The sequence below is a fragment of the Trichosurus vulpecula genome, chromosome 7 (genome assembly GCF_011100635.1).
Source record: "Trichosurus vulpecula isolate mTriVul1 chromosome 7, mTriVul1.pri, whole genome shotgun sequence".
Classification (NCBI taxonomy): Eukaryota; Metazoa; Chordata; class Mammalia; order Diprotodontia; family Phalangeridae; genus Trichosurus; species Trichosurus vulpecula.
Window position 1 is genome coordinate 187,074,214 of NC_050579.1, and position 14,825 is coordinate 187,089,038.

The 14,825-nt window shown below is 38.2% G+C and overlaps 1 pseudogene; it reads right to left on the reverse strand.

The window, feature by feature from the left end:
• Positions 1-230: 230 nt before the first annotated feature.
• LOC118857736 overlaps positions 231-14,825 on the reverse strand; it is a 38,159-nt pseudogene continuing 23,564 nt past the window's right edge.

Sequence of the window (14,825 nt, forward strand, 5' to 3'; positions counted from 1 at the left end):
TGGTCATTGTTTTAGTATTTTAAATATATTTCAATTTACAAAACAATGACAAAAAAAACCCAAGCAAAATACCTCTTCTTGGACATACATGTAATGTAAATTGAGGCAAACCTATCACCAAATAATGGGAGGTTTAAGGAATCCAATTCTTGCCACATTCTTTCCTTGTTCTTTTAATCATGGGTTGTGGATTGTAATAACGTGATGCCTAACACAGAGATTATCTCTGCTCAGTAATCAGACTGCTGCTGTAATGCTGCAATAATGGGCCCTGTCTGTATTTTCTTTATAAAACCCTAAAAACAACAGCAAAAACATTAGTTCAGGGTTTGTTGCAGACAGAGAAACAAGAAAACACCAATAGTAGCCATTGTTAACCTTGAAAACACCCTGGCTGAGCGCTTCCTCTGAGGCTGTCAGGTCATTCAGTCATTCAATAAACATTTATTAAGCATTTATTGTGTTTAATGTACTGTGCTGGGGCTGCCAGGAAATACAAAGTTTAGATAAGACAGGTTCCTGCTGTCCAGGAGCCAGGAGGGCAATAAATACATGGAATCGGAAAGATTTGATTGAGATTCTGCCTCTGACACTTTACTTGATGGGTGACCTTAGGCAAGGCAACTTATCCACTCTCAGTCTCTGTTTTATCCCTCACTTAAGGGGATAAAAATAGCAAAATAGACCTCACTTTCAAGGTTGTTGTAAGGATCAAATTATATGATACACGGAAAATGCTTTGCAAGATTTTATAAAATGCTATATATGTGTTAGTTGTTATTAATCAATAAATAAACATTTATTAAGTGCCTACTGGATGCCAGGCACTGTGCTAAGTACTGGGGATACAAAAAAGAGTCAAAATACAATGCCTGGCCTCAAGCAACTTACAATCTAATATAATCATTTTGGTTTTGTGTTGTTTCAGTTGTGTCTGATCCTTCATGACACCATTTGGGGTTTTCTTGGCAAAGATACTGGAGTGGTTTGCCATTTCCTTCTCCAGCCCATTTTATAGATGGAGGAAACTGAGGGAAACAGAGTAAATGACTCGCCCAGAGTCCTATAGGTGGTAAGTGTTGGCAGCCAGAAATGAACTCAGAAAGATCTTCCTGATTCCAACCCCAGCACACTATCCTCTGAGTTACTTATCTGCCCTAATTAATCATGACTAAGAGGCACTGTGGTATTGGGGATGGAGAGCTGGCCAAGAAGATAGGAGAACCCAGGTTCAACTCCTACCTATAACAATACAATCTGAGTGACTCTGGGGAAGCCACTCACTTCTCTCAGTGCTCTAAGGCAGCAACTTTCAAACCATAGATTACAAAGAAGGTGCCAATCTGCATTGGTAGAGAAAATTTCTTTATCTGAGAGTTTGCTATACCAACAAAATCATAGGTCCAATGCCTATCCCTATTACAAATCATGTGATGTCATTAAAAGGGACAAAACAAATGTTGTGAGTGAACTGAGTAAGAAGGTCATTACTAACTTGGGGGGCGGGTGGGGTGGATTAAGGAAGGCTTCACTGAGAAGGGATCATTTGAGGAGGGCATTAAAAGACAGGTAGAAATTCACCAAATGAAGAGGGGGAAGAAAGGAATGTGCAAGGCAGAGGATACAGGTGAAGGGCACAGTTCATGTTTCAGAAAGGAGGATGCCAACAACAGTCCAGTTTGGCTAAATCATAGAGATCGTGTGGAAAGAAATAATTTGAGAGAAGGCTGGGATGCTCAGAAAAGAAATTTGAACTTTATTTGGCAGGTAATAGGGAGCAACTAAAGACTTTCGATTTAGGCAGAGAGAGGTTACATGACCATTATATTGTGCAAGCAAAGAATATCATAATGCTGTAAGCAGTGTGGGATTGGAAAAGGAAGAGTAAAGGCAGAAAAATCCTTTTAGGAGGACAGTAGAATAGTCTAGATGGGAAGTAATGAAGAATAGCCTCTTTGAGAGAACCCTGGACCCTTTTATATCAGCCCTGTAGAATGAATTGTAGGAGATATGACCAAAACTAAGCAAGCCCCTGTTAAAATATTTTTATTTTATTTTTTATCTTATTTTATTTTTTATTTATTTTTCTTCATCCAGGGAAAGAGTGGATTAGAAAGAGAGCATGTTTGGGGTGAGAGGGCTGCTCTTAAAGGACTACACCAAACGATCCCCAACAAGTAGAAGAATCCCATTTATCTTCTCAGTGGAGCCCAATATGGGACAGCTGAACAAACTTTCCAATCTTGCTTGTGTCTGGTTTTCCAATTGTGGCTTTTTTGTTTTGTTGGATTATAATTAGTCTCCTTATAAGAAGGTTCTATGTTGTGGTGAAGATGCTGACGCACATATCATCGTGATGCCACATGCTGGCACTCAGATCATTAAAGAGATGTTTGTTCTGTTTTAGCCTTAAGGTCCCCAAAATAAAAATGCTGCTGCCTGCTTATAAAAGCATCATTGGCCTGCTTAGGTAACAGCTTCATACTTAGACATGACCTGAAAACTTTCATTCTGGGATGGTTTTGTTTGTCTACCTGCAAGGTGTTCAGAAAGTTACCATGCAATACATTCTTTTGAGAAGGCAACAGAATGCAGCCATTCTTAAGTGGGGCTAAGATGCCAACTAAACAGTTTTGAATAATAACATAGTTCTGAAAGATGGTTTAATAAGCAACTGGAATATATGAAAAAGAACTTAATTGACTTAAATTCCTCAGGATTGCAATAAGAAAAGTGCAGATGGAGCAAAAACAAGTTTGAAAAAATCCCTCAAAACCATAATTAAATGTTCCATGAGCGGCTCACAAGAAGCTCTCAACAGGAACAAGCAAAGTCCCTTTCTTCCCTGTTTATCTGGCAAAATAAAAAGTTGAGAAATTGCAAATGTATAAGTTTACGAATAAGCAAGAATGAGAAAGATGGAAGAGACAGTTATGCTGCAGTGGCTAAGGCATGAACTAGAGGAAATATGAGATTTGAAAAATGTGAGGAAATATGGATTTGAACACTGCTTTGCTACTTCAAGTCAACAAGCATTTATTAAGCACCTACTATGTGCCAGGAATCATGCAAGATCCTGAGGATACAAAAACACAATAAAACAATCCTTATATTTCACCTACTAGCTGAATGAACTCGGACAAATAGTTTTCCTTCTCTGGACCTTGTTCTCTTCTCTTTAAATGCTGCGGTTCACCCTTCCTTCTCAAAGAGAATCAATGACATCACGAGGGTGATGTCTTGACTTGCATGTGAATTGGATTTAAATGACACAGTCTCACTCTCTCCTCCAGAGTCATTGATAATAACAATTATCAGAATCAATGATAAGACAAAAATCTTATGCAGTGGATGACCTTGGCCTTTCTAAATTAAGGCCTACAACATTGTGGAAGTTATAAATTGTTTCAAATGGCATCTTTGCTGATTCCCTAACATTTTCTAATTAAATCATTGTACTAAATAGGGATGGATATTTTTATCTCCTCTTTACCTATCTTTATGCCTTTAATTTCTTTCTCATCTTTTTCCCCCTATCACTAGCATTTCAGGAGCATATCAAATAACAGTGGGAAAAGTAAATTTAATTTATTGGGAAAGGTTCTAGTGTATCTCCATTGCACACAATGTTTACTTTTGGTTTAGTTAGATACATTTTTATGATATTGAAAAAAACGATCCCTCCAGCCCTATACTTTGTATGGCTTTTTAGCATAAATACATATTATATTTTATCAAAGACCTTTTCTGCTTCTATTGAGAAAATCAGGTTTTGAATGTTTTATAAAATGAATGGATTTGAATGAAATAATAATGACACATTTATAGAGCACCTACTGTGTTCTGGGCACTGTGCTAAGTATTTTACAAATACCTCATTTGATCTGCAACCCTGGGAGGCAGTGGCTATTATTAATCCCTGTTTTAGAGTTCAGAAAACTAAGGCAGACAGAGGTTGAGTGAATTGCCCAGGGTCACACAATTAGTAAATATCTAAAGCTGGACTCAGTTTTTCAAGACTCTAGACTCAGTGCTCTGAGCATCCATCAATAATATCCCTTATACTTTTTAATTCAAAGACATTTTGTGTTAGGTTACAATAACACAATTATCAACATGCTGGAGTCAGCTCTACCTGGCTCAAGAGAGCTAATTGTTAAATTTTCATTAGGAACACTTATACTTGGAAATCAGCAAAATTAGAAATCAGGCCTTGGCACTTTTATTGATTGCTAGACTTAAGAAAATGTTAATAATGCAGATTAAAAGTGTGTATGTCATATTCTTCCGGGGAGCTGCTTGCTAAAGTTTTACCAGCACACCCTAATGAATGGCGTTGATCAGGGAGTCCCAAATTAATTCAATGAGGCCCCCAATCAACTTGACGATATTATAAGATACGGACCTTTGTCCGAAGGGCATCTCTCATAGAGGCAATCATTTATCCTTGCACCTCACTGATAGAACAGAAAGAAATCTTCTAATTAGTTCTCAATGACCAGGTTTGCTTCCAAATGTTTGGCAATGAAGAGTGGGGGGTGGGGTTTGACTCCCTTCAAAAAAGCCACTATTTTGTAGCTTATAGAGTTAAGCTGTAATAGTTCAGCACTGCCCCACCCCCTTCTTCTACATACTTTCTCTCTTTTTGACTTTCAAGTGGAAAGGAAGGTATTTTTGCCAGAAGCAGAAAATGATGACTTAAAAGAAAAGAACATGGCAAATGGCTTGCACTTGCCCAGATGGCCTCAGGTTTCTGGTCTTATGTTTCTAGCTACTTTTTCCCTTTTTGCTCCCTTTTCTGAACTCTAGAATTGCTTTTCTGAGACTAGTGTTACTGGCAATGAACTTTGCATTCCCAAGATACTATAGCAGCCATGACATCGCTAAGAGTCCTTGCAAAAGCATATGGACATCTGGCTCAAAGTTTATCCCAAATCTGAGTATTTCCTATTTGGAGAAATCCAGAAATGAGCCATACTTAAGCTTTACTTTGAAGATTCCCTAGAGTAAGACTCTGGGGTTGGGGCAATGAGAGAGAGAGAAAATGACCCTCTTGGAGTCAGCCCCCCCTGCCTCAATCTGCCTAGTCAGATCTTATTCACCTCCATTTATAGATGATGAAATATAAGACATGAAGAGCCTGAGTTCAACCTGATTAAGTTTCAATTTAATCTAGGTGACATGGCTAGAAAGTATTCAAATTGGAATTCAAACCTAGGTTCTCCTGACTCCAAGGCCAACGCTCTTGAGACTAGGGAGATATGCCTAGTGCTGAACCTATCATTTCAACCCTTTTAGAAGACAAAGGGTTTTAGTGACTGGTTTGTCAAAACCGTCTGTGCTAGCAGCTCTGATGTTCTTTGTCAGAAGGGGGGAATGTAAAAAGCCTCTGGCTGAACAGATTGTTTATTGCTCTCATGTCTCTGACAGACTATGAGTAACTGAAATGCACAGATACAATTTTCTTTTCAATCAGCTTGACTTCCCTCTGTTTCTTAGAACACACACACACACATATTTTTGTTCTTGTTGTTCATCCTTCATCCTTGAAAAGGACCAATGCCATCACCGGAGGGATGTCTTGACTTGAGTGTGAATGGCATTTAAGTGAGACAGAGCTGGGCAAAGTCATTAGCCTTAGTCTCTCCCCCACAGTCATCAGAGTCCAATGGCAAGACAAAAGTCAATGTTAGCATTGAAAAGAAGGGCTTTTGCTTTGATTGGGAAGCTAGCATTCATAAAAGGAAACTTTGCAATTTTCTGAAAGGAATTACAGAGTATGTTGGGAGCCGTCTTAATGTAAAAGAACCCAGAAGGTTTCATTTCATTCTACTAAATCATGGTTTTTTTCATAATCTATAAATAATAGGCAGAATTGTATTTTATGTCCTCTACATCTTTCGGCTAACTGTAAGAGAACAAAGGAGTGGTCCATTGTTGAATATTATTTGAGAAAGCCTGCTTATTCTATACAAAGGCCACATCAAGAATATTCTTACCAAGAACACCCTCAATTCCTATGCGATGGTATTTGTAAAGATTTTGCATAGGGAGAAGAGTAGGCACATAGGTACATATTCTGATATTCTCTTGGTCAGCTGTTTGTTTGGGCTTTTTTGTTTTTTGGTATTAACAAGATCAGATTTTTTCTCTATGCCTTCAGAATCTTCCCTTCCTGCAGATATCTTGGCTGTTGTATGTTGGTGTCTCATGGCCTTCACAATTTACAGCTGTTAGTATCTTCCATATGTCCTTGATCCGGGCCATTTGCTTTTTGTGTCTTTGTTCTCCGTAATACCATCTCTACCTCCTCTCTAAGCAACTCTGGGCTTCTGATGTTAGGTTCCCAGTGGCAGTTCTGTTATCTATGATGAAGAAATAAGTTTGTGGAAATAATTTGCAACTCTTTTCAATTTTTCTTCTCTTTGTAGTCCCCCTTCCGTTGTCATCCTTGAATTACCTTGGAATGACTTTGCTTAATTGAATACCTTATCATGCTTTCTTTAGACTGGTTTTACCCTTCGTTGCTTCTCTTTTAGTTATGAGAAAATGCTGCTCATAATTATGAGTATATCATTTTTCTTTGCAGACAAGTTTATATTGTAACCCAGTGTTGCCTTTGGCAGGCATCTCTCTTTATTAAGTAGGTAAGTTAGATGTTTGCTGATGAAGGCACTTTCTAGAAGCTTTTGTTCTTTCTGTTGGGGGCAATTAATTTATAAGGGTTAAGCTGCTGGTTGAAATTATTATTGTTGGTATGATGTCGTTTTTTGCTGCCAGCTTCCCATTTTTTATTTTCAATAATATTTTTTAAATTAGGGTTAAATTGTTTTAATTTTAGACCATGTCTTTCTCGCTATTATTTTTTTTGTCTTAAAAAAATGCTGTTCATATCCCTAAGGAAGAAAAACAGTGGGGAGAGACTACCTAAAGGTATTGTATAAATAAATGAACTTTTTGACATAGATTTTTAACGCTTCAAGATTTTAATTTACACGAATTAGCTAATATTTATTTTTACTAACACCCAAGTGAAGTAGGTACCATTATTATCTGCATTTCACAAATAAGGAAACAGAGACTCAGAGAAGTTAAATTGTTTTCCCAGAGTCACTTAGCTAATTAATTTTTGAGTTGAAATTCAAACCTAAGTCATCCTGAGTCCATGTTTGATGTTAAAAAAAAACAAGAACAAGAAGATTGTTCTTAATAACTACAGGCAGTGTGTTATAGTGGGAAGTGTGAGGGATTTGGAGTCAGAGGAGATGAATTCAAATCTTGACTGCTGTTTGCCCATACCATTTACCTTTACCAAGTCACTTGACCTCTCTAGGCCATGGTTTTCTCATTTTTTACATTGGATACTTGGACCAGAAGACATGCAAGGTCCCTTCCAACTCTAATTTTAGGATAATATGATCTTATGAATTAAACCTATCCAAAATTAAAACGTCTACCTTGCGATTTGGTGGGTTTAGTTTCATTGTCTATTCTCACGCAGAGGTTGGCGTATCACCTGCTGGCACTATTTTAAAGGCAATTCTTGTTCAAATACAAATTGTATTAGAAGACCTCTGAGGCCGCTTTGAACTTTTCAAATCTATGATTCTGTGAATGCTAATATAACAATTACAGCTGCTGTTTCTGTGCCAAATAGAGCTGGAATTCTGTCTTCCTCCCTCTCTCACTTTTGAACCCCTGAACCAATGGAGGGGGTTCAGTCCTGGGGGAGCCTGTATTTCCCCAGGGGAATCTAACTTTTTTCGAACTCTCTGACTCTTTATCCACATCAGTGCCAGAGCCCTGGGGAAAGTTATTACTGAAAGCTAGGTTTGGTTCATGCCTAGGAGCTCCTCAAAAATAGCACAGTAGAAAAGAACTCAATGTGCTAGATAAGTCAGAAATGGGCTGGATATTTATTACATTTACACGAAAGAAATGCTTAACATACACAAGTCTCACAAGAATGAAATAACAGAAAAACAACAGCAGTAGAATAACTACTTGTTTTACTTTTCCAGGAAATTGAGACAAATTCTGAACATGAAGTAGCTTATGACACTGATGAATAAATATTTTGCATTTCACTTCAGTTCTGTACTCTCCCAAACTATCTCCAGACTGATGTATTTTAGCAAGTTAGGTCAGGAACTGTGCTTATACTCTTGTGGATGGTCATCCTCTCCCATGTGGAAACCTAGTTACAACTAAGGGGTTGAGAAGCCTCAACCTCTCAGATTCATAAGGCTTCCTCTGAGGCAGAGGTTCCCAAACTTATTTGGCCTGCCTTCCCCTTTAAAAAAAATACCCAGCACTTCCCTGGAGATCTACTTTCTTTAACCCTTTAACTATTTTTTTAAATTTGCATCATTTAAAAAAACTATAATTTTTTTTAAAAAATGATACATCTTAAATTAATAATTTATTATAAATTTGTGTTTTTCCTACATTGAAATTTCGATGATGCGATGTTGCATATTGCATCATAACCACATAGTATAGTATTGTAAACAAGTCATTACACGCAGATATTCCTACAGATGCATTCCTACTTGCCAATACTTGCTTGTTTAACCTGTCAGTGGACTTGACTACTAATCATTTATAACTGTTATTTTGTGTGTTTATTTGGAAAATAATATAATCACTCTGACGTTAACTCTGTTACACTGAAGTTGAAACATGTACAGCTTTTCTAAATTTTCTTCTTTTCTCTTCTTTCTTTATGCTTCTACCTCCACCTTATTTTTATTCAATGCCCCCCAATTGTAGCCGAGGCTTTTACTACCCACCCTGGATCATTCCAGCATCCACTGGGGGTGGTATCAACCACATTGGGAAACTATATCTAAGGCTAAAAAGGTCCATCTCAAGGTTATTCTGTCGCCTAAGCTCAGAAAAAAACACAAAACAGAAAAGACAACTAGGAGCCCAAGGCCTAGGCTTAGCTAACCTCAGCTAACCAAGACTTTGATTTAGCTGCCTTGTGCTCATAGATATCATGCTGCCATTATGAGGTTCGGAGCTTGAAGGAAACATATAGCCCTTTTCCTTCCTCCTCTATGGAGGAGATCAGAGAAGGATTGTTTACTTCATGTTCCAGAGAATGTGGGAAGAACTCAAGTTAGAGGCTGTCTCTTCTTTTTAACTGAGGCAGCGCCCTGCCACTGTCAAAGGACAAGGTGAGGATCAAGAGACTATACAGAGTTTGTGTCATATTGCACTCCAAAGACTCTTCAGTGCAGAGCCATAGGAGTCAGCTTTAGCCAGGGAAAACTACACTCCATGACACTAAGTTAGAGGGTTTGAACTTTACTTGGTAGATAATAAAGAACTATCCAATTCAATTCTATTCAATTCAACAAACATTTGTTAAACCCTTACCATTTTTCAGGCTCTGTGTTAGATATTTCAGATACAAAGAGGAAAAAAAGAGGTCCCTGCTCTCAAAAAAACATCTATTCTACTGGTATGGGGTAGGTGAGGGTGTATGGGGAGTGATGAGTGAATATATAAAATCTACACAAATAAATGGATATGAAGTATCAAAGTAAAAATAAAGTAATATGGAGAGTCAGGTGAGAAAATTCCCTTGAACAGAAGAATAACACAATCTGATCTTTGCATATAGAAGATGTCTGGTATCAGTACCAAAACCAGATTGGGAGAGAGGAAACAGTAATGGGGGAAGATATATAAAAACTATTGTAATAACCCTACACAATGGTAATGAGGGTCGGTATTAGGATAGTGTCAGTGGGAATAGAAAGGAGAGAGATATTTTGTAGAATGAATTGATAGGAGTTGGGGAATGATAAAAAGGTAAGAGAAAGCAGTGTCAGAGAGAATGTCAAAGTTTTGAACATTTAAGGCTTAGTGCATAGTTGTCCTACTGAGAGAAATCATGAATTCAGAAGGAGGAACAAGTGTTGGGGAAAGATAATTAGCTCATTTTTGGAAAGTTGAGTTTGACTTGTGGGTGGAGGTGTTTTGAAGGCAGCTCAGATAAGTGTCAAGCTCAGAAGAGAAGTCAGGGCTGGAAACATAGATAGGGTAGTGATTTGTGTAGTAGATAGCTAAAGACAGAACCTCAATGGTTTAGGAAGAGGAGAGGAGATAAGGACTAAGAGAGAAGCTGAGAATGAATACAATATCTAGAAAGACTTGTTCAAGGTCACAGGAGCAGTGTGTGTTAAAAGTGGGAATTGAACTCATTATATTTACCCACTATGTCACTGAGTGTACCAAGCCCTGTAACAACAATTCGGCTAGCAGCTGCTGTTGAGGTGTAAGACCCACCAAGACCAGCAACAAGAGCTGCCAGTGCAGGTTCTTTTGATCTGCTTTACTAAGGAAAGTAACTTTAATGGGTTAACAATCTCACTTTAATCACACATACATATACATCATTAACTTAGTTCAGGGGGAAAAGCCAGGACCCTGAACTTCAGAGTAAATACAAACAAATTACAAACATCAACAGACAGACCTTGTCTGATTCAAATGTCAATTCACAGTTACCAGGGTTTAACAAAGTCCCAACATCTGGATTTACAAGCCCGGGGGCTCTTAACAATGGCTGCCCAGAGTCACAAGACACTCTTTCAGTGAGTGAGAGCCCCAAGGAAAAATGGCAACTTCTGAGTTAGTAATATATCCTGTTCAGGGTCAAAGGGTGTCACAACATGCGACTCAAACCCACATGACCTAAAAGTGTCACAAACATGAGACTCAAACCCACGTGGCCTGAAAGTTTCTGGCATCACAAAGATGTGATTCAAACCCATATAAACTAGGCTTTCCCTTGAGGCAAGCAAGTCATCAAAGACTCCCAACCTAATCAAAGAAACAAAGGCCAGACTCATCAAGGGCACTTGATTAAATAAGTGCTAAAAGAGAAAATGGTAAAAGAAAGTCCCAACTTAATTACTGATACAAGCCCTCATCACCTTCTCTCTGGACTATTGCAATAACCCTCTAATTGGTTTCCCTCTCTTATATATCTCCCTGTTCCAACCCATTCTTCATTCTGTATGTTTGCCCATGTCACTCCCTTTTTCAATAAACTCCAGTGGCTCCCTATTATTTGTAGGATCAACTATAAGGTGCTCTGCTCAGCATTTAAAGCTCTTCACACAACCTGGACCTTTCCTATCTTTCTGGTCTTCTTATATTTTGCTCTCTTCCATATACTCTATATTCTAACCACACTGGCTTACTTACTGTTGATCATATAGTAAGCTCTATTTCCCAACTGTATTTGACCATCAGTCTTAGGGAAACTCAACAGAGGTGTTATTAGGGAATGTGTCAAATGCTGCTGGAGAGAAGCAGAACTCAAACCTCAACCTTCGTGATAGGCCAGCTGGATAGTGTTAAATCTCACGCACTGGACAGATTTAACAGGGTCTCAATTCTGTGGTGACGATAGACAGTGTGTCCTCTTTGGGTCCATTGAACTTTGCAGAAGAGGATCTGGAATTACTTTTCAAAAGATTTTGTGAACTGAGCTGTGAAAACGGCAATGTAACATAAGACCTGTGGAAATTCCAAATGATGGAAATTGGAAAAAAAAGAGTCCAAAAACTGAAGAGAGTGCCTGATGAGGCCACATTCATGAAGCCTATCTTTTGTGGAATAGAGAATAATAAGCAGAAACAGGAGCAGTGTGGCTGCTGGCAAGAAAGTTATAGCAAGCTATGCATTTCCAGTCATTCTGCCTCCAAATGATGTGACTGTCCCCACAGAAGCTAAGGTAAGTGAATTGGAAGGTCATCCTAAAATGCTATGCTCCTTTTTTAAGAAGATTCTCAACATTCCTGAATGCTACGGAAAGGCCAAGGAAGATAAAGACTGGGAAAGGATCCAGTTATTTTAATGTAATTTATTTGTTTTATGTGGATTCAAAACATTTCATAAAATATGTCCTTGCTGACCCTCTGGATTGATTTTTATCAATTATATAGATGACATTTCAATATTTTGCATCATTATCAGAACCTAGTTCTTGAAAAAGATATTTATGAGGGCTCTGCTTTTATGACATGGCCACCATTTTGGTGGGCTTTGTACGATTCTATGTAAAAAAGTGGAAAAGGCAGAAGACCTAAATATGCACATAATAAGACTGCCCATTTCCTCTTACTTAGGCCAGCTAACCCTTACAAGGGAGAAAAAAAGTGTATAGTAATGGCTAGGAGTGATTTACTGTTAAAGTGGCCCTGTAGATATGGCTATATCATCTGGTGGGGATATGATACCCATATGGTCCTCACAGGTAGCAACTCCACATATCTTAAAGAAACACAGAGTAAGTGTGAGTATCTTATCCAGGGAATCACACATAAAGGACACTTGTATTCTCCTGTTTGTTTTTTTCTTTTTCTAGGTAATTCATATATCAAATATCAATAATACCCTGGAAGATATACTATCCTAGCTACAGGATAGACCTGTTACCTTTTCGTTCTACGGGAGAGGAAAAGGCATAGATCATTGTTTTTTATCTGAGGCTTACACTGTCATATTGAACAGCTAACATATTTCAATAGGCTGGCATTGGTAATCCACTTGATTGCCCCTGGGGACTAGTCATATGATTCAACCCCCTAACTTTGCAGGCTAAATACCAAGGCCCAGAAAAAGTGACTTCTAGCAGAGCTGGGATTCTACTCTGGATCCTCTGATTCAAGTCCAGAACTTGGGAGCTTGCTAATGAGCCATCCAAAAGAGAACCAGATACTTAATCAATAACAATTAATGGTGGCTAGATTGGACAAGTAACAGTCCTAGTGATAGGAATATATCATGGTGAACAGCATGCTAGCCAGTCAGCGCCTCTATTTAGCTGAAAGTGATATATAGCTATAGGTTTCTACCACAAACCTTCAATGAAGCCTTCAAAGACCACGAGGTCTTCTTAGTAGTATATTACTGTTAGAAGATTTTTGCTTTCAACTAGCTCTAATGTTCTTGTCCATTCTTGATCAGTGGGAGATGGGCAAGGTTTCAGTTGGTGGAAGTCCAGTTCAAGGAGGGCTTACTGTAGCAGAAGCTGATGGAAGATAAACTTATAAGAGACTGATCATGGTTCCAGAGGACTAAAGATGAAGCATGCCTCCTACCACTCATAAGAGAAATGATAGACTGTAAGTACAGAATGAGCAGTACATTTTCAAATATGGCTAATGTATTGCTTTCTTTTATTTCAATGCATTTATTTGTTACAGGGGAGAAAGAACAGCTGCAACTTTTAAAAAAAGCACCAGTTTAAAATAACAAAAACAAATGAATACACATTCAGACCAAGGCAGATAATGCCAGAAGCCTAGCTATATGGCTCAAAATACATGACTAGGTTGGGCTCTATTTCTCAATCAGACAGTTTTTGTTTTTGTTTTCATTTTTTTGCAAGGCTTGACAATGTGATAGGCCAACACAGCCAGGCAAGCTTGAACTCCAATTTACAAGGGTGTGACGTCAGTCAGAAACCTGTCTACCTGTTGGTGTAGCCACCCACAGATTATTACAAGTTGACCTATGAAGTTTCTAATTTCCCAAAAGTATTGGTCATCTACCAGAACTGTGATGCAAGGTATTAATGGAAAGAAGGACTCAGAGTAGGTATAAAATAATTTGTTCTTGTGAAAGGGATATTTGGGGTGAACAAGGAAAGAAAGTTTGTATAGCATGATTCAGAAATGTACAGTAGGTAAATCACAGAATTTAAGAGTTGGAAAGGCCCTAAACGTCCATCTAATCCTACCCATACCAAAAAAAAAGAATCTCTACCATAACATGCCAAACAAATGCCAACCAAGCCTCTGTTCAAAGACCTCCAACGATTAGGAACCCAAGCCTCCCAAAGCAGTCCATTTCATTTTAAGACAGCTCAAATTGTTATGGAGCTTTTTTCCCCCTGACATCAAGCCTAAATTTGCCTCTTTGTAAATTCTAACTAATACTCTTGGTTCTGCTTTCTGGGACCAAATAGATGTCTAATTCCTCTCTCACAAGAGAGCTCTTTAAATTCTGAACACTGCTCTTGTTTCCTGGCTCAGTCTTCTTTTCTCCAGGGTAATCATGCTTAGTTCCAACAATTGCTTCTTATACAGCAAAGTTGTGAGGCCCTTCCACATTTTGGTTACCCTCTTCTGGAGAGCATAATTGATAAACTTTCCAGTTAATCAGTGCCTCTCCTAAATGGTGGTGACTATAATTGAACACAATTTTCCAAATGTGGCATGACTGAGCAAAAGGACAGAGGTACCATCATTCCCTTATTTAAGAAAGCTCTGCTTCATTAAGTTTTCTCTGAGATCACATGAGCTCTTGTGATTGCCATGCCCCATGCCAGACTCCTAGTGAGCTTTCAGTCCACTAAAATCCCCAGACAGTTTTTTCATGAAAAAATAAAAACAAAAACTTGGCTGTGTAATTATACTTCATTCTATATTCCTGAAGTTGATCTTTTTTTTTTTAAAATTTAGCAGTGAGGAGTGAGTTCATGTAGGCAAGATGATGAGAACATACCAAGGGCCACCAGATGTTTTCTACTATCTCTTACTTATCCATAATATGAATTCCTTGTGAGAATTTTTTTTTGTTCTGTCAATTCCAGTGCAAAGGTTTTCTCCTTGGCAGAGAAAATGGAAGAATAAGAAAAATTGGGCAGCTCTGTTTCTCTGTGGCAAGTTATCTTCCAATCCATCCTAGCAGCCATCCTAGCTTTTCTTGGATCCTCCTCTTTCCACCAATATTGCTAAAAAACAACCCCCCCGTTTTTATTGTCCTCAGTTTCCCTTAATAGACTCAGCTCATTTTGA